Here is a 19,640-nt window from a genome sequence, read left to right on the forward strand (position 1 = left end):
CCACCTGAGGTTGTTATATTGTTGCAATAGTTTCAAACCATCAAATAACAATTGGTTCAATATGATAAGGGCCTTTTTAAGAAAAAAGATGTACATAATTATTGGAATAAAGAATGAATACATTTCCGAAACCATGTACTTCCTCAGCTTTGCATTTAAAGCCCATTAGGTACAGGGATAAGTGAGAAGTTTATTAAGGTTGCCCGGAAATTTTACTAATTCTAATTTTGCCCTGTTCTATGAACCTTATCTAGAGCAGAGGTCCCTTATTTTACTAATTGATATATTGTTTGAGAAACAGTTTGCAATTTCCTACTACATACAAAAATTCTTAATAAAACCCCATTTTCTTACCATAGTGTATCTCACTACTCATTTAACATTCCAAATATGATCGTATTTCAGAACATGATTGCACTGTCACCATCCTCTGATGGTCCTTATACCTTTTAACAGGTTAACAAATATCGGGCCGAAACTCACATAATAAAATCAGTACACTAAAATTATATGCAGACCCAAGCTATTATTGCTAGTCCATTTTACAACCACATTGTAATAGCTATTAAACATGTCTTTAACCTTCCTAACATACAAGGCGTACTGACTCATTCAACTATTCATATATGGTGGAATGTCCATCTGCAATTATAAACAAATAAAACCATGTATTACCAGTAATGTCACGGTAGGTCTGAACGTTGAATTCAAGTCTATCCCTAATCCAACCTCATAAATTAATCATCAAAACGTGTAAATATAATATCCCCCAATTCTATCTCAAGTCATAATGAAAGGGCAATGGTGCCCCTGTCACATTACAGATACTTTAAAAAAAAAAAGAGGGGCTGATGGGGATAACAGCAGAAGTATGTCTCTTACACCGTGTTTGAATTTTGTTTTCGATTCAGTTCCTCTGGATACTAAAGTTTAAAATAACATGCAGCAGTCCTTCCGCAATATTGTTAAGTGGTTTTAATTTTGGGGAGTAGAATTGTGGTGGAGTTTTAGTGAATTTTATGGATTTAGGTGGCATGCACATACATTTTATTTGGTTATAGCGACTGACAATGCTGAATTATGAATACACGGACATGGTTACAACTGTTACCATTTCATTTGATGGAGGTGCAATAGGCATGCAACACAAGGGACCATGTATATATATTTGTTTTCTTAATTTAATTGCTTTAAATGCTCTATAGTAGGTAGGTACTTTTGACCAGGAAGATGGCCGCCGAATAAGAGCTCTGTGAGAGAGCTCCTGGGGTAGGGATCACCGTAACCGGTTTAAATCCCAGAAATACCCTGAAGAAGACGAACAAAACTCCCTTACCAAATCTACGGGATGAGGAGCTGAAGTGCAGAGTGCAGAGAGCTACTACAGCGGAACAAGCAGTGTGGCGAGCGCACTAGCAGGCAACCCAGAAGACCGGTCAGCAAATGGCGGACACACACTGACCTGGAGGACTGAGAGCCACCGGAGAAGAACTGCCCATCCGTGGAAGCTGCCGATGTGAAAAGACGACCCTTGGGTAGGCGTTGAGGCGGGGGTCTCCTACGAGGACCATCTCATGCAGGGAAGAACATCTTGTAGCAAGCCAGCCCCAGCCGGAGCCTGACAGCGCGTGTGGAGACGAGCGTCTTGACGGAGCCATCAGCAAAGACGTCGGGAATTGCGAGCAGAGGACAGGAGCAAGACGGCAATCCAAAGCGGGGGCCCACGGAGGTCCTTGCGCCCAGCGGTTAGTGAGGCGGAACCTTATTTTAATAAAATCAGGAAGAGGGAGTCAGGCGGGAGCCTAAACTGTGCCCTGCCTGACCTTAAAATGGCGCCCAAAATCAGACTGGACCAATAATAACCCGGTGATCTAAGTACTCGAATCTCCAAGCTGAGCTGAGCTGACAATTAAATAATAAAAGTAAGATCACCTCCTGAACAGGGAAAACTAGCACCTCTGTGAAACAACCAACAAGGAGTAAAAACAGTCGACCAGGGAAGAAGGACCAAATTGAAGTAGTGTGGTAAATAAATAAATAATACCCTATTTTTGACTAGACATATATCATAACAGATAGCTCAATAAATAAGAGTCAAGATTCGAGGTAGTAGGAGTTTTGCAGGTTTAATACAGCATAAGGACAGGAACAGGACAACCTGCATAGGAATAGGATGACAGGGTGACAGGGCCCAGCAGCTGCTGGGGCTGGATCTGGGATGAGCGCGCTAACTTTTAATAACAATACATGAGCATATATACATAACGCAAACACATAGCATTACATTGCAGTAGGCGTAGCAGTGGGTGGAGCAGAAGGTGTGACGCGTAGCAGTCGCGAAAGATAAGGGCGAAAAGAGGTGTAACGGGGCGTATACATAGACATGTGATGCAAACGTAACAGAATATGTCATGAATGGGGCGGAAACCATGGAGGGGGCTACCTAAGGAGCCGGGACCTCTAACCTGATGGTGCGCGCAAACTAGCAATGACGTATCACTAGGAGAAACTGGGGGCTATGAACTCTGTGCTAGGAGCAGAGACTGAAGTCTGGAGGGTCGGAGCGACATGTACCTAAACCCTATCTAGTATCTGATGTTTAGGGAACATGTTGATATGAACTAGAAGTTAGGAGGGGAAAGGCTAACTTGATTCTAAGACTGGACCATGCATTATTCTACATGCAGTGCGTGATGAAGAATATGAAATGACCATTAAATGCAGTATTTCTCTAACGTGGAGACGTGAAGGCTAGACAATGACGGAAACTATTGATGCAGTTCAGTAGCTTAGGAATGCAGAGAAGGAGGACTGAACTGATAACTGGAACTATAACATACTCTTGGCAGACTCAGAGACTGAGCCAGGCTGGGCCGGGCACTGCGAGGCAGGAAGTAAGTGAAGGGTCGAGGATACAGGTGGGGGCTGTATCGCTCCTCAGCGAGGCTTCAGGAGACAGGAGCTGAATCTGGTGTCCGGGCCCTTTTGAGGCCTAGAAACGGGGACTTTATAATGGAATAACGTGCACACTGAGAAACGTGGCAACGTAGCTTTACATAGGCCTGATATTCGTATTATTCACGAGGACTGGAAACTAGCATACTAGAGGGGGACACAACTACAATTGCGTCATTAATCAGACATGGGGAGTACATATGCATATTTAATCATGCACACATAACATATGATGGATGACACGTAGGGACACAGAACATGGCAAAATTTACTTTTCCACATTCCCTCCTTGTCACTACGTTTCCATCAGGAAACATCAATATTCATGATACCATCTATCATTTCATACAGTATCATTTGCTCGTCTCGAATTATCCTGGAACGGGATTTAGAACGGGGCTTGGGACTAGGAATACAAGAGGTAGCACAAATGCCGCAAATCGCAGGGCCACATTGTATACAGAGGCAGCAGCTAAATATGATCGCTACTGCAATACCTAGAAAGGACAATATTTTCCATCCCCATGCGGTAATTATATTCCAGAACCAACCGGACCGGACCATGTCCAGGTGCCTGGATCTTGGTGTATCAGATGGGCAATTTTATGGAGTCTGGTTATAGCTGAATAAACAGACAGCGCGTTATTTGGAATGAAAATGCAGCAACTAGATCCGATGACTCTACAGGCCCCGCCCCTATCGGCCAGTATGACGTCAAGGACGAGACGATTTTGCAAAACTACAAATCTCATAGCAGATTGCTCTTCGGTTAAGTTACCTAGAGCAGAGGCAGTCTCATTTACTACAGCTTCAAGGGTTCTGGTTAGTCTACGGATTAACTTACTATTCTGGATAGGTCCTATAAAGAAGAAGAAACCTCTATTGAAATCTGTATACTGTTCTAGAGCAGTTTCAGTATAATCGACAATTGGGGACTCCCTTCTATGTCTAATGTGTACTAGATGTGTATTTCTATGATAATCAGGTGGGGCTAGGAAAACTGGTGGCAGTAGGAAGGCAATGTAACAGGTTCCCTCCCAATCGAGGGGCAGACGAACATATGCGGTTTGACCACAAATAAAATATGAATGACGTGAAGCTTTGAAAATAGATTTCCCACTGTCACTATACTTGACAATAGTAGTACATTCACTATGTCCTACATGTACAGAACCATTATTTCGGACACATAATTCGCCTTTGACTGGTAGTACTGAAATAGCAGGTAAGTCTGGAGTAGTATCAGACTGAACATTCAGGACCATAAAATTCGACGAATAATTACCTAAATTATACACTTCATTTTCTAGATCTAAACCTGTTCGGTGAGGGAGACCTTGCTTGTCTGGGAAACATGTACTGTTAAGAAAAAACATATCTGTTGAGGATGACGTTAACGTGGACCATGCTCCACACGAACCATTATGTGAAAAAGGATAAGGAAAAAGTGGCAGAACTCCCTTCGGGGTCTGGAAAGGGGGAAGTCGACCACACACCCAACAATTAGTGGCATTGCTGGTCTGGTGTGAGTAATGTAACATGCGGATAAAGGAGTTATTACGCATAGCGAGGCGGTAAGAGAGTTCATGAGGGGGCAGATCACTAAACGTGTGCTCTGCTGTAGCATTAGCAGACTTATTTACACGAAGAACTGGGAAACATAGGTAAAATGCATAACTGGTGCAGGAAATCATAATGCTGAGAAATAATATGAAACATAGAAAAACGATACATCGGATTGAGTTTTGACTGACTCTCTCACTATGGGGGTCTATTTTATACATGTCAGAAACAGTCTAACCGTTTCACCTAGGGGAGGACTTAGACAATCAAACTGGCTGACTTAATTTACTAGACCGTAGTTTCTGTTTATACTCCTGCTGCGGAGTTTTCTCTAACAGGGGAGGGGTTGTAACAATGTCATTTGCGGGACAGTCCTTGAGAACAATATTCTGGCAATCCTTTGAATCCTGGGAAATGTTCCTTAAGGCGGGTTTCAGTCCATTAAAAAGTTTAACATGAGAAAGGTGCACCCAGCCTTTGCGTCCTTCCAACTTCACGGCTGTACGGGTGGTGAGGAGGACCTGTCGGGGCTCTTTCCATCGAGGCTCCAGCGGACTTGATCTGTCAAAGTTGCGGACCATCACCATGGATCCTGGAACGATTTCGTGCGGTGCCACCTCGGTATTGTCTGGAAATGCGGCGGCAACCTGTGAACGACATGAGTTGAGGGCAGACATCAAGGAAGCTAGGTAATCTGTCAACATATTACTTGAAACATCGGTAATACTTCGGGGTCTAGGAGTACCCCACATGTTAGGGGGGCGGCCGAAAACGACCTCGTACGGGGACAGACCTGATCTGGAATGTGCGACCATGCGCATATAAAATAAAGCGACTGGCAGAGCTACTAGCCAGTCCACACCTTTCTCTTTACATATTTTGGCGATTCGGATTTTCAGAGTCTGATTATGTCTCTCAACGAGACCGGCTGCTTCAGGATGGCGTACACAATGGAACTTCCACTGGTACCCTAGCAAAAGGGAAACATGCTTCATGAGTTCAGATGAGAATGGCTGGCCGTTATCAGAATATACGACTCTAGGGAGTCCATAACGGGGGAAGAACTCACGAACCAACTGCTTGGCAGTGGTCGCGGCTGTGTAATCTGGGACTGGATATGCTTCTGTCCACCTGGACAAAGCGCATACAACTACAAGGACATACTTGAAACCTCGACATCGCTCCATCTGAATATAATCCATCTGGAGGACTTCAAAAGGGTGGTCAGGGTGCTGGAATCCACCTTGTTCCACCGGGACACTTTTAGCTGGATTAAACTGACAACATATCATACAGGTACGGACTTTCTGCTTGGCTGCAGCTCGTAAATGCTTGTTGAACCAAATGTTCTGGATACTGTCTAACATAGCTTTTTCCCCTAAATGTGCTGGACTATGTGCGGTATTAATAATGACTTGAACCATAGAGTCGGGGAGAAACCATGTGGCTCTACCCTTTGTTAACCATCCTTGGTCTGTCTGGACCCCTCCTTGTTCGGACCATTTCTCAATTTCTTCGGGAGTAGCATGTAACTGGATATCTATGACATCTTGAGTAGGGTCCTTAACTGTTATGCATGTAGTCGGATCTGGAGTATGTGTCTGTGTCGGATTAACTTGAAAGTCTGGAGTCTGTGCTGTAAGTTTGGCTGTGCGATCTGCTAGATCGTTACCCTGAGAAATAATGTCAATGGCTTTCGTATGTGCTTTGCATTTCATGATAGCGATGGATGTCGGTAAATGTATTGCATCTAACAGAGCTTGAATAAGGAGACCATGCTGAATCTTGGTTCCATGAGAAGTCATGAAACCTCTCTCCTGCCAGAGCACTCCGAAGTCGTGTACGACTCCAAATGCGTAGCGTGAATCTGTGTAAACATTAACTTTCAAGTTCTTGGCGTGTATGCAGGCTTGTGTCAGAGCAACTAGCTCTGCTGCTTGAGCGGACAGAGTGTCAATACGGTGTGTCTCAATAACTTCGGTGTCAGTAGTCACTGCATACGCGGCGACTAGTTCTCCTGTACTAGTTCTCATACATGAACCGTCCACATAAAGTGTCAGGTCGGGGTCTGGTAACGGAATATCTGTCAGATCTTGCCTTGGTTTTGTCGTAATGTTAACTACTTCCACACAGTCATGTGTGGCAGAATTTGAATTAACTGATGGCAACAGTGTAGCAGGATTAAGGATGTTGCAGCGTCTGATTTCTATGTGTGGCTGGAACAGTGTCAATTCATAACCTGTTAAACGTGCAATTGTCAAGTGCTGAGTTTGTGTTCGGTTTAAAAGAACTTCCACGGAGTGTGGGACTTGTACTGTCAAGGTATGTCCTAAGACTATGGAATCACTTTGTCTGATAGCTAGTGCTGTGGCTGCAACTGACTTGAGGCACGCAGACAGAGCCTGGGCTACAGGATCTAATGTGCTCGAAAAATAAGCACAGGGCTTGTATTGTCCTGCTTGATCTTGTGTGAGAACAGATAATGCTGTACCTTCACGTTCAGTAACGAAAAGTGTAAAAGGCTTACTGTAGTTCGGTGTAGCTAGAACTGGAGCTTGGCATAAAGCTTTCTTTAACTCATTGAAACTAAGTGTATGTTCAGATGTCCAAGGGAGGACAGTCGCTACGGCTGCCTCCTGTGTCGTTAACTGTATCAGTGGTTTGGCTAGAAATGCATACTGAGGAATCCATTGTCTGCAGTAAGAAGTAAGGCCGATAAAAGCACGTACCTCCTTCTGGGTCTTGGGCTGAGGAAGACTCGCTATTAACTGGATACGGTCTGGTGTCAACTGCCTACCCCTCTTGGACAGTAAGTGTCCTAAGTAGACCACTTGCTGGACACAGAATTGAAGCTTAGAAGGGGACACCTTGTGCCCCATCTCGGCTAGAAAATACAAGACTGTAAGTGACACTCGCTCGCAAGCACGTTCAGAACGGGCTGTGATCAGTAGATCATCGACATACTGGAGCAGGGCAGTGTCAGTTGGCATGTGAATGTTGTCTAGTTGTCTCTTGAGTGCTTGACTGTAAATACTAGGACTTTCTGTGAAACCTTGAGGAGCGCGTGTGAACATATAGCTCCTTCCATTTAAACAAAATCCGAAAAGGAACTGGCTGTCTGGATGAATAGGAACACTGAAAAATGCATTCTTGAGGTCGATTACTGTAAAGAACATGGCTTCGGAATCAATGGCTGTCAATAGGGAAGAGATGTCTGGAACAACTGGGTACTGAGGAATAATACATTTATTAAGCTCTCGTAGGTCGATCACTAATCGATATACTGGGGGTGCATTTGGATCAGTACGTTTCATGACTGGAATGATCGGAGAATTGCATACATTGGAGTCAGTTTCTACAACTACTCCTTGAGCGATGAGCTCGTCAATAATTTTGGATAAGGCTGCTACAGCCTCGGGTGGCAATCTGTACTGTCTGATTCGTGGTAACACTACACCTGGTTTGAGAGTCACACGATAGGGTGTGATTTGCATATAACCTACATCAGTTGGACCGTGCGCCCATAAATGCTGTGGGACATTAGAAAGTCTTGAATCAAAATCTCGTAATACATAGTGACCCTTGAAGTCACGTAGGAACAATCGTATTCCCTCTGGGGAACAACATATAACTGCACCTAACTCTTTCAGTGTTTTAATGCCTAATAGGTTTTCTGGACATGACTTAGTAAGTAACAGATCAGTAGTGCGGGACAATGGACCTACTTCTAGAGTAACTGGCTTTGAAATCTCATTTACGATAGGTTTTCCTGAAAATCCAAGGGAAACATTTCTTGAGCCTGAGAGCGGAGCCCCTGGAACTTCGGCATGACTAATTGTGGTCCTACTTGCCCCTGTATCAATCAAAAACTTTCTGTCTTTCCCTAATACTTGACTGTGAACATAGGGACCTTCTTGATCTACAGGTATCTCGATGAGAGGCAAGCCTACCTCCCTCTCTAGGCTGTTTCATGAATACTGCTGATATTCTGGATATTCCGACTGTGCATACTGGTACATCTGCGATGTAACATGCTGTGTTGCAGCAATAGGCTGCGGCACTGTAACTGTCTGTGGTGCATTCTGTGGCTGAGGAATCTGTGAAACTTGTTCTTGTCTAGGCGGACGTGGTCTTTCTTTAGTCTTACCAGTAGCTATGTTGTGTTTCAGAACTGCACACTCATTTATAAAATGACCTGGCTGTTTACAATAATTGCAATTCCCTTTAACGGGAGCCGCAGGATGACTGGCTTGATTCGGACCCCTCTTCTGACTGTCTTGAGGAACGGATTGTGCAACTAGTACTTTCATTTTCGTGTCTTTCATACGTTTTCTCTCGTGTTCTTGCTCTTCCCTGATTCTATTCTGGTGGTACTGGAGCATCTGGAGCATTTGGGACGGAGTATTAGCTTGCCAGGTACTTTCGACTTTCAAAACTCGATTCTTAACTTGTGGGCTTGAATTCTCGACTAATTTAGTAACAAAAAGATGAGGGTATGACTCACTACTTGTCTTGAGGCCACTGTTGATGCTGAAACATTTTTCAAATCTAGAATAAAAATCACTAATATCCTCATCTTGCTTCTGTTTACAGGCTGAGATTGCATCCCAGTCTTCTTTTCTCGTTGTCAATAATCTGGGTAAAACTTGAATCAATAATTCTGGTAATTCTTTACATTTCTCTCCTAGACCAGTACCTGGTACTCGTGCCTTGTCTTCAGCTTCTAGAACTGCCCAATCGATCTTTTTCTCTCCCACCTCCCATTCTTTTTCCTTTAGCTTTTCATACACCCCTGCGGGCAACAGGACCTTTAACATTTTAATGATATCTGGGTAAGTGTATTCTCCCATACGGAGCATGTCTTTCAATTCTCTATGGAACCCTGCTGGATCTTTGTCATGACAGGGAATTAATTTCTTCATTTCGAGGAGTTCCATCTTTGTAATCGGGGTGTAAACAAACACTCGTTGCATTTCACCGTCCTCTGTCTTAACTGGATGCACTTCTCGTAACGGGTTCTGTCTTTCCATGTAAAATGGTTTACTTTCTGGGGGTGAGACATGAACAAAATGCGGGTTCAGAAACGTTCTATATTTGTGGCGCTGTTCTAGAATGACACTAATTAAATCGGTACCTAAACCTCTCCATCTATACTGGAGTAACTCGTTCAGGATATCATGTAACGGACCTGGATCAGAGTGTTGACCCTCATACAAAGTAATGAGGTGCTGAATCATATACATACCCACCAGTCGTTGCTCGGCTGGGGGCAGTTTCAGAAACATTTGTGCCACTATTTCGTCTGGAAAAGTGGTAGAATCAGTAATCCATCGGACTGCTGATCGGGCTAGTTCTTGTTCATGCATGGTACTTAACTCACTGTAACCGATTCGTGATTTCAGAATGTGATCGGTAACTTGGAATACTTGTTCTAGGGAACCTTGTTCTGGTGCTGAATGATGGAAAATTGACTTGTGTTCTAGGCGTAAATGGCGATCTGGAAATCTAGATTTTCCTACATACGCTATTCTGGCGGAATTCTCGTCCTCTACCTCTTCAGTATCAGAGTTACTTTCTTTCTCGCTTACTTGTGCTGCTTTACGTTGTTCGTGTATCTTTATTATTTCTCTACGGATTTTCTTGTACATACTCTCCATGGCACTAATGGTATTGTGCTTGCCCTCGGCTATATTATCACTCCACTTTGTCAGGGTTTTCATTTCGGCCGGATCTTTAGACGGGTAATCTTGTTCTCTTATTAGACAGTTAATTAAAAACTTTAATATCATACGCTGGATCTCAGCTTTCCTTTGAGACATGGCATCACTAATACTTTCTAGATCATCCCCTGTACGGATGAAACGATATATTCTGTCTAGATCTTCTTTCATATTGGGTAGGGTGACTAGATACTCGGTCACCCTCCTTACGCGTACTGAATATAAAACCATATTATTCTCGCCTGGGACTGGGTCATAGGCACATTCGCCAAGGGCTTGCCTGATTTCTGCAACAGACTTATTACTCTTGGGAGTACGCTGTGATGCTTGAGCATGTAATTCGAGTGCTGATAAACGCTTGCGTGGCGGCGGGGTTTGAGGAGGACCTCCTCCTGCGGCCCCTAGACTAGAATCGTCGACTGATATTCTTCGTGGCGGAGCGGGAAATTGAAATGCTGGCTGGACCGGGGGTACCGTAGCAGGTACTGCATGGGGTGCCCCGGTGTCTGGAGGAGCAGGATGTGCCTGATTTACAGGGACTGGCGGAGCGCGAACAGGATTTGCATATTCAGGGACTGTGTCGTCCAGATAGGACGAAATAAAAATATCAGCTGCGGTCGGTTTGTGACGTAGCTTGGTCGGAACTAATGGTGGCGGGAAATTACTGGATGCCTCCGGGGTCGCTTTTGGCAAGCCCTCGTCAAGAAGAGGATACATACCCTTAATAAGGGCATGCCTCTGTCTGTCTGACTGTTCGGCTTTGACTTGTTCACCTATCTCGATTAATTCTTTTTCTTGGGCTCGCTCTAAGGATTCTCTACTTAATTCTGACTTTCTGATTTCTTTTTCAGTTCTTTTATGAGCTTCTTTGCGCCATAACTCGATGGCATCTTTCTGTGACTGTCTGGCTTTCTTTTTCCATAATGCTTCTTCTACTCGCATGATGCATTCGGCATCCCATGTACCCGATACGGGCCATCTATACTTTTCTTCTAACTGTTTGGTATACTCCACCCATAAGTCTAGATACAATATGGCACTTATGCCATGTTTCTGATACATAAAGTGACCTGGACTGTCCCTGGGCGGGACGGGAACTGCTGCTTCCAGCAGACCCTTTCTAGTTTTTAACTGACGTAACTTGGAAAATATGGGCATGACTGAACTGTAATCTAGACACAATACAATACACAATGAACACGATACTTATTCCCCATTCATACCACGACATTAAAATACATGAAAAACATTTAAAATAACAGTTCGAACAGAATACTACCTGGAAATATTGAGAACAGAACACATAAATTTTCTCGAGAACAGAAACTGACTAGAACAGAAACTAGATGCACTGCTGAAACAGTACGAAACTTACCGGTCTCATAAAGAGACACGTCAGGACCCGCATCCACCGAAGTGGACACTTCGTTTGTGGGACTGTGTACCACCAACCCACAGACCAGAGTCAATTAAATTGACCCTGTCTAGATACCACCCCAGTAACGGTACTCACCGGGCAGCAAGAACGGAAAGCCTCAGACTGGACTGGACTGCTACGACGACGGACGACGAACTTCGGACTTCGGACTTCAGTTACGGGTGGACCTCCGGATACCTCGGACCTTGGACTCTTGGCTTGGGCTCTGGTCGGGACTCGCCGCGTTCCTCCACCGTCTCGTCTGGATGCTGGACCGCCTCCTCCGTCTCCTCCGTGGGCCTGAGGGATACTTGAGCAGAAATATCTGCCACTGCGCAGAAGAGTTCCGTCACGACTGCAGAGGGTCAGGGGGTCGGCGTGGCTTCACCGACGCGTGGGGAAAGGGCAAGTCCCTATTCGGGCGCCATTATGTGGTAAATAAATAAATAATACCCTATTTTTGACTAGACATATATCATAACAGATAGCTCAATAAATAAGAGTCAAGATTCGAGGTAGTAGGAGTTTTGCAGGTTTAATACAGCATAAGGACAGGAACAGGACAACCTGCATAGGAATAGGATGACAGGGTGACAGGGCCCAGCAGCTGCTGGGGCTGGATCTGGGATGAGCGCGCTAACTTTTAATAACAATACATGAGCATATATACATAACGCAAACACATAGCATTACATTGCAGTAGGCGTAGCAGTGGGTGGAGCAGAAGGTGTGACGCGTAGCAGTCGCGAAAGATAAGGGCGAAAAGAGGTGTAACGGGGCGTATACATAGACATGTGATGCAAACGTAACAGAATATGTCATGAATGGGGCGGAAACCATGGAGGGGGCTACCTAAGGAGCCGGGACCTCTAACCTGATGGTGCGCGCAAACTAGCAATGACGTATCACTAGGAGAAACTGGGGGCTATGAACTCTGTGCTAGGAGCAGAGACTGAAGTCTGGAGGGTCGGAGCGACATGTACCTAAACCCTATCTAGTATCTGATGTTTAGGGAACATGTTGATATGAACTAGAAGTTAGGAGGGGAAAGGCTAACTTGATTCTAAGACTGGACCATGCATTATTCTACATGTAGTGCGTGATGAAGAATATGAAATGACCATTAAATGCAGTATTTCTCTAACGTGGAGACGTGAAGGCTAGACAATGACGGAAACTATTGATGCAGTTCAGTAGCTTAGGAATGCAGAGAAGGAGGACTGAACTGATAACTGGAACTATAACATACTCTTGGCAGACTCAGAGACTGAGCCAGGCTGGGCCGGGCACTGCGAGGCAGGAAGTAAGTGAAGGGTCGAGGATACAGGTGGGGGCTGTATCGCTCCTCAGCGAGGCTTCAGGAGACAGGAGCTGAATCTGGTGTCCGGGCCCTTTTGAGGCCTAGAAACGGGGACTTTATAATGGAATAACGTGCACACTGAGAAACGTGGCAACGTAGCTTTACATAGGCCTGATATTCGTATTATTCACGAGGACTGGAAACTAGCATACTAGAGGGGGACACAACTACAATTGCGTCATTAATCAGACATGGGGAGTACATATGCATATTTAATCATGCACACATAACATATGATGGATGACACGTAGGGACACAGAACATGGCAAAATTTACTTTTCCACAGTAGTGGAAAGAGAGAAAGTCTTCTCTGCTCCCACAAGAACCAGCCCGACAGCAGCCATCTTACACTATCTGGGGCTATATTTCACAACCCAATGACAATACAACTTAGAAGATAACGAGAGAGCTAAGAGTTCTCTAACTGTGACCAGCTGGAATTATAATTGACAAAAAGGATACCAGGAGTAAACTGAGTTGAAATTTTCACACAGCAAACTTTTATATAAAACAAGACTAGATTCAGAAAGTAAGCACAGAAGGGGAACAAAGCATCATAAGCAGCATTCTTACCCGGAAACAAGCGGAGGAAAGAGTCACTTGAAGACTTGCTACATTTATACCCTGAAGCAAGCTGAGGAAAGAGTCACTTGAAGACGTGTCACACAAAGCTAGTATGAGCGGGCGATACCAAGAGACGGTTGGCTTGAAAGCTCAGACTATAAAATACCCACCTAATCTATCTAAGAATGCAGCTAAAAAGTTTAAACACGACACCCTGAGAAAAAACCAAGATATACTATTTACGGACCTATATTTCAATATAACTAATGACGCTTCAATGAATGATCTCATATTCTACACGAACAAAACAACAAAATGGCGCAACACCTTCTCAAGGATGCTTGCCATAAAAACGACTACAAACATCCCTCATGGCATAAAAATGATGACTTCACCTTCATACAGATGCAGAGCAGAACTAAGTATCACCATCTACAAATCGGGTATAGTATTGATACAAGCAGCAAACAGAGAACTGGAGAAATTTGCCAAGATATTCCAAATAATGAAAGACTCATTAGAAGACCCAAGACACCAACTACACCAGATCCCACCAGGAGACACTCCTGTCACTAATGATAACAACAGTGGAGTCATTAGATATAGGGGACACCACGCTCAAAACTCGATACGAGAAGACAGACCTGAGATAGCAAGGTCCAAATCTGAGAACACGACAGAAAGAACGGAGAGATTTATCAATCAGACAAACAATGAACAGAACCGACCCCAAAGAGAAGAGCCGTCCTCGCTCAGGAACGAAGAAGCCTCCCTGGTAGAACATACATCGAGCTCGAGAATAATGCCCCATGACAACCAAGAAGTGGACGAGGGAGAAGATATCAGCCCCCCTACACCTCCCTTGAGTATAACACCAACACCATGCAGACCTTCACCCACAAACGCACCCATGACAACACATAACGGAGCGAGCAATGACGACACCCCCAATAGTAACGGAAGGAACAATCAAACAGAGGTTACAAATGAAAGGGATACGGAAAAAAGAACAGATCCAATAAAGAGAAGAACAAAATACAAACTCCGGAACAATAGATCTGCCTACCCTAAGAAATCACACCAGAACAGGAAAGATATTAATATGCTCCAGAAACTTGTAAACAAGATGGCACAAATCACTATAAATGCCTCACAGGCAATGGATAAAATCGAGGAGACGATGACGAGCATTCACTCCAAGGTCACGCACATCCAAAACGTGATACACCGCTCACAAAGAAAGAGTAACGAAACGTTCTGGCAGTTGAAACACAATGACAACAGACCGAATAGGGCAAAACCTTTATCAAAGGAGGAAACTCTGGCCTTAACCCGATCGTATGAAATACCGGAACACGAGAGAGAGGAAAGAATCGAAACAGTACCACTCGACTCAAACAGAACAACGAGAAAGAATGATAGAACATCTAACCCTCACAATCTACAACAGGTACAATTAACAGCCACAGAGAATAAGAATGGAAACGTCAGCAACAAAGAAAAACCGCTGACATGTCTACTACTCAACTGTCGGTCGGCAACGAAACATGCGTCGGATATAGCTGACCTCATCATCAACAAGGACATTGATTTAGCAGTCCTTACTGAAACATGGCTTACGGAATCCTCATCCCCTATCATGGATCTCCTAGTACCACCCCAATTGACATTTTGAGACTCGATAGACCCATAAAGTTAGGAGGAGGCATAGCCTGCATTCACAGATCCGATATTGAGGTCAAACAAATCCAAGCCGACCCCCTAGAATCAAGCGAATACCTAGGTCTTAATCTCAGAACAGCTACCAGACAAAGATTCAACCTCCATTCTTTTTACCATCCACCAGGAGACAGCGAAAAGTTTACAGAGGAGCTAATGGAGATCATAACGACCAACTCTAATGACGGCGTCAATAATATATTTCTTGGCGACTTCAACTTACATTGGGAGGACCACAACGACAAACTGGTCAAATCGCTGAAAGATTTCCTTGCTGAACTGAACCTTACTCAACTATGCACACAACCCACACATTCGAAAGGAGCGACGTTAGACTGGATTATTGCGCGAAACAAAGATACAGCAATCCTCTCTATAACACCATGCGACTGGTCGGATCATCATGCCATAACATTCACGATACCTATAATGGAAAAAGGCACAACCAGACAACCCCTCAAGACCAAAAAATGGGTTAGAGACACAAGAGATGCAAACTTAGAGCTACTAGTGGAAAGCTGTGAAAGAGACCTAAAACCTCATAACAACCTGCAGAACGTAAACGAACTGACCGAACATTATATAACAACGGTCGAAACTATTGTCAATAACACCATGCCATTAAAACTGAAAAATATCTCGGAGAAGACAAAAAATCCTTGGTTTAATGAATCGCTAAATGAAGAAAGGCGGAAATTGAGAATGGCCGAAAGAAAATGGAGACAACACCCTTCATCCCCAGAGCTGAAAGCACTCAGAAAAATTAGAGGCCAATATAATAAAATGATCATCAAATCAAAACAGGAATTCATACGGTCTGAACTGGATAGTGCCAAAAACAGACCACGAAAACTCTTTGAAATCCTAAAGCAACAATCAAACAAATTAGCCAAATCTGCCCTTGAGAACTCAAAAACACCCCTAAATTGTGAAGAATTTTCTACATTTTTCACAGAGAAGGCGAAATCACTAGAAGCAGAGCTCAAAGACGCCGTGACAAACATTCCCACTGATCAAATGCCTGCCGCCGTTACAACGGAGAGTACCATAACAAAAAATGAGGCAAGTTGGGATACGTTCGAACTATATGAGCAGCACAGTATCGCCAAAACGCTTTCCAAAATAAAACCAAACAATCACTATCAAGATCCCCTTCCCGCAAAATGTGTAAAAGAAATCTATCACGTTTTGATTCCAATATGGACCGAAATTATAAATGCCTCACTATCACAAGGGATCCTCCCTGACTGCCTAAAAACAGGTCAAGTTGCCCCCATAATCAAAAAACCCACAGCAGATAGATCAGACCCAAACAACTTTCGCCCAGTGACCAACATCCCGCTACTGGCCAAACTAATAGAAAAATGCGTACAGAACCAACTAAGCCAACACATCACCAAGTTCTCATTGCTTGATGAATGCCAATCAGGATTCAGAGCAGGGCACAGTACTGAAACAGCGATCCTCCATATTGTTGACGATGCGCTACAGGCACTTGACCAAAACAAAGCATGCCTACTGATTCTCCTCGATCTGTCGTCGGCCTTCGACACCGTAAATCACGAAGCATTATTGTCCAGGTTACGGGACAGGATGGGTCTGTCAGGAATTGTGCTGAAATGGTTCATCTCTTTTCTACAGAACAGATCACAACGATTCATGGTCAACCAGTCACTTTCACCTCCATGCCCTATTTCAATCGGAGTCCCTCAAGGATCAACGTTATCCCCAGATCTGTTTAACCTTTACGTTGAGCCGCTTACAGAAATTCTCCAAAAAGCACAGATATCGTATCACATGTATGCAGATGACACGCAAATATATCTAAAGATCTCTTCCCTAAAAGACTTGGAACGAGTGAACAAGGCTTTAAAAATGGCTCTGCAATGGTTAACTACCAACCAACTGAAGCTTAACGCCAACAAAACGGAGTTCCTACTAATCTCACCAGCAAGGAGCCGTACGGAAATAAAGGAGTGGACGAAAGTGGTGACTGCGCTAAACTGCACCCCAACATTAATCAAGTCAGCGAAATCTGTAGGAATCACTCTGGACGAGAATTTAGACATGAAAGCCCACATCAACTCAATGGCCAAGAATGCTCGATTCCACCTGAACTACTTAAGAAAACTGAAACCATTCATCTCAGAGGCGGATCTCAAATTGGCTATCCAATCCTTAGTTATCTCTAGGATTGAATATGGCTGCACCACCTTAGCGGGCTTACCAAAAATGTCCACAGCACAATTGAAAGCATGTCTAAACGCTGCGGCAAGAATTATCACGGGATCCAGGAAATACGACCATATATTGCCACACTGGAAAGCTTTAAGTTGGCTACCCTATGAAGCAAGAATCCAAATGAAGATAGCTTGTATCACCCATAAAGCGCTTCACCACAACACCCCAGGATACCTAGCGAAGAAAATCCAGCTATCGGGAGGGAATCGACCAGCGAGGAGTACTGAAGAATTTCTACTACGGCCAGCCTTTTTCCACAAGAAAAAAACTTATGACAGAGCGTTCTCAGGAGCTGCCCCCAGAATATGGAACTCAATTCCTCCTACCATCAGGAAGATCCAAAATGTGGCATCATTTAAGCGAGAAGTAAAGAGCTTTCTGATGAAGAAATACACTACCTACAATAGACCAGTCACGAACTGACAATGACCTAAATATCATACTTGTTTACACATTCTATCTTTGATAGAAAATTTCCACCTCTGACTTTATTTATCATCTACCTCTTATCATCTACCTCATATTTGCTGTCCGTATAACTGTTTGATATATATGTTTACCTAGAATAGATTAGTCACGAAATGTTAATGACCCAACCATTCATACTTGCTTACACATTTTTACTTGTGATAGAAGTATAGCCACCATTGACTATATTTATCATCTACCTCTTATCATCTACCTCATATTTGTTGTCTGTATAACTGTTTGATATATATGTCTTTCTCCTACGCCTTCATATGTTATTCGTTCCGATGCCCATATAACTGTTTGATATATATGTCTTTCGCATACGCCTATATGTTAAGCGCTCTGATACCCACGGGTCTTGTTCGCGCTATACAAAACTTTCTAATAAATAAATAAATAGGTTGTATGTACCGAATCCATGTTCACTCATTAATGGTGCACGGGTTTCAATGTTATTGCCATGGAAATAAACACACAAAGTCAGATGATGATGTTATACACTGTAGGGCAAAAGTTAGCCTTATATAAAATATAGATTTAGGTTTGATTCCTAGCCCTGACTGAGTCGTGGGGCAAGATGTGCAAAATAACAAAACACATGTTGGCAGTGGGCAAAGAACAATAAAGATTCAATGTCGATCAAGAATGAAAATCAAAATATGAAGATTAACTGCACAACTGAGGATATAATTTGTGTGTGCTTAAGGTTGTATAGCTATTCATGGAACCCTAGCGTTTAATTGTGGATGTTGTAGGCAGGCTGACCAGAATGTTGAAGCCAAAAACCGGGACATTTCCCAAAAATAGAAGAAGGGCTACAGTTTTACTTCAACCCAGCGCACAGAATGACAGTGCTCCTTAGCAGAGAATTACAGAGGAGGCAGTAAGAACATACATAAAATGCAATTTGTAAAGTCAGTAGCATTGCAAAACTTAAAAAGATACCTCCCACTGTTTTCAGCCGACCCGCTCTAAAAACCGGGACATGAGCTGAATTTCATGAAATCTGTGGTGACAGCTGGCAAAAAAATGGTTCTGTCCGGGCAACCCGCCCCCCCGACTCATTTTTTTAATTTGTATTTATTTAATGTGCGCAGGAACAAGTGACACCGACCTGATGGTCCCTGACCTCTGGGTGATTCAAGGTCACGCTGCTAGCCTCGGAGTCCCTTGCGGGCGGCGCAGGTGAAGCGAGGCCTCCAGGTCGAGTCACGGCACGGCCTCAGCCAGAGAGCAGCCGAGGGTGGACCGCGCCGGGCAGGCCCCGCTTTGTCCCCTCCACCCGGATGTGGCGTCCGATAAGTGTCTGTCGCTCGGAGCATGCGCAGACTGTGCATAGATACTCGGAGCATGCGCAGACAAGTAGACGCTATACTCTAAGCATGCGCAAACTGACCGGACTGTGCATAGACACTCGGATCATGCGCAGACTTAGGGGACACTTCACTCAAAGCATGCGTAGACTGGCCCCGGAATTACTCTTAGAACCTGTAGCCATGCGCGTCCGCCTACGTGTAGGAAGCACCGAGCATGCGCAGACCTGCACATACACTTGTGGTGTAGGCTCTGCGCATGTGCAGATATGCAACATTTTTGTGATTTTATAAGCGCGTTTGTGGTTTAACAGGGT

At 44.0% G+C, this 19,640-nt stretch overlaps 1 protein-coding gene across 1 annotated transcript in view; it reads right to left on the reverse strand.

Annotated features, from left to right (window-relative positions):
- Positions 1–19,321, reverse strand: part of LOC144762162 (uncharacterized) — a 29,763-nt gene extending 10,442 nt beyond the window's left edge. Inside the window, exon 1 of the mRNA XM_078647322.1 lies at positions 19,125–19,321. The gene's annotated coding sequence lies outside the window, so the exon portion shown is untranslated. The remainder of the gene's footprint in view (positions 1–19,124) is intronic.
- Positions 19,322–19,640: the final 319 nt, after the last annotated feature.

Source organism: Lissotriton helveticus, chromosome 6 (genome assembly GCF_964261635.1).
Source record: "Lissotriton helveticus chromosome 6, aLisHel1.1, whole genome shotgun sequence".
Classification (NCBI taxonomy): Eukaryota; Metazoa; Chordata; class Amphibia; order Caudata; family Salamandridae; genus Lissotriton; species Lissotriton helveticus.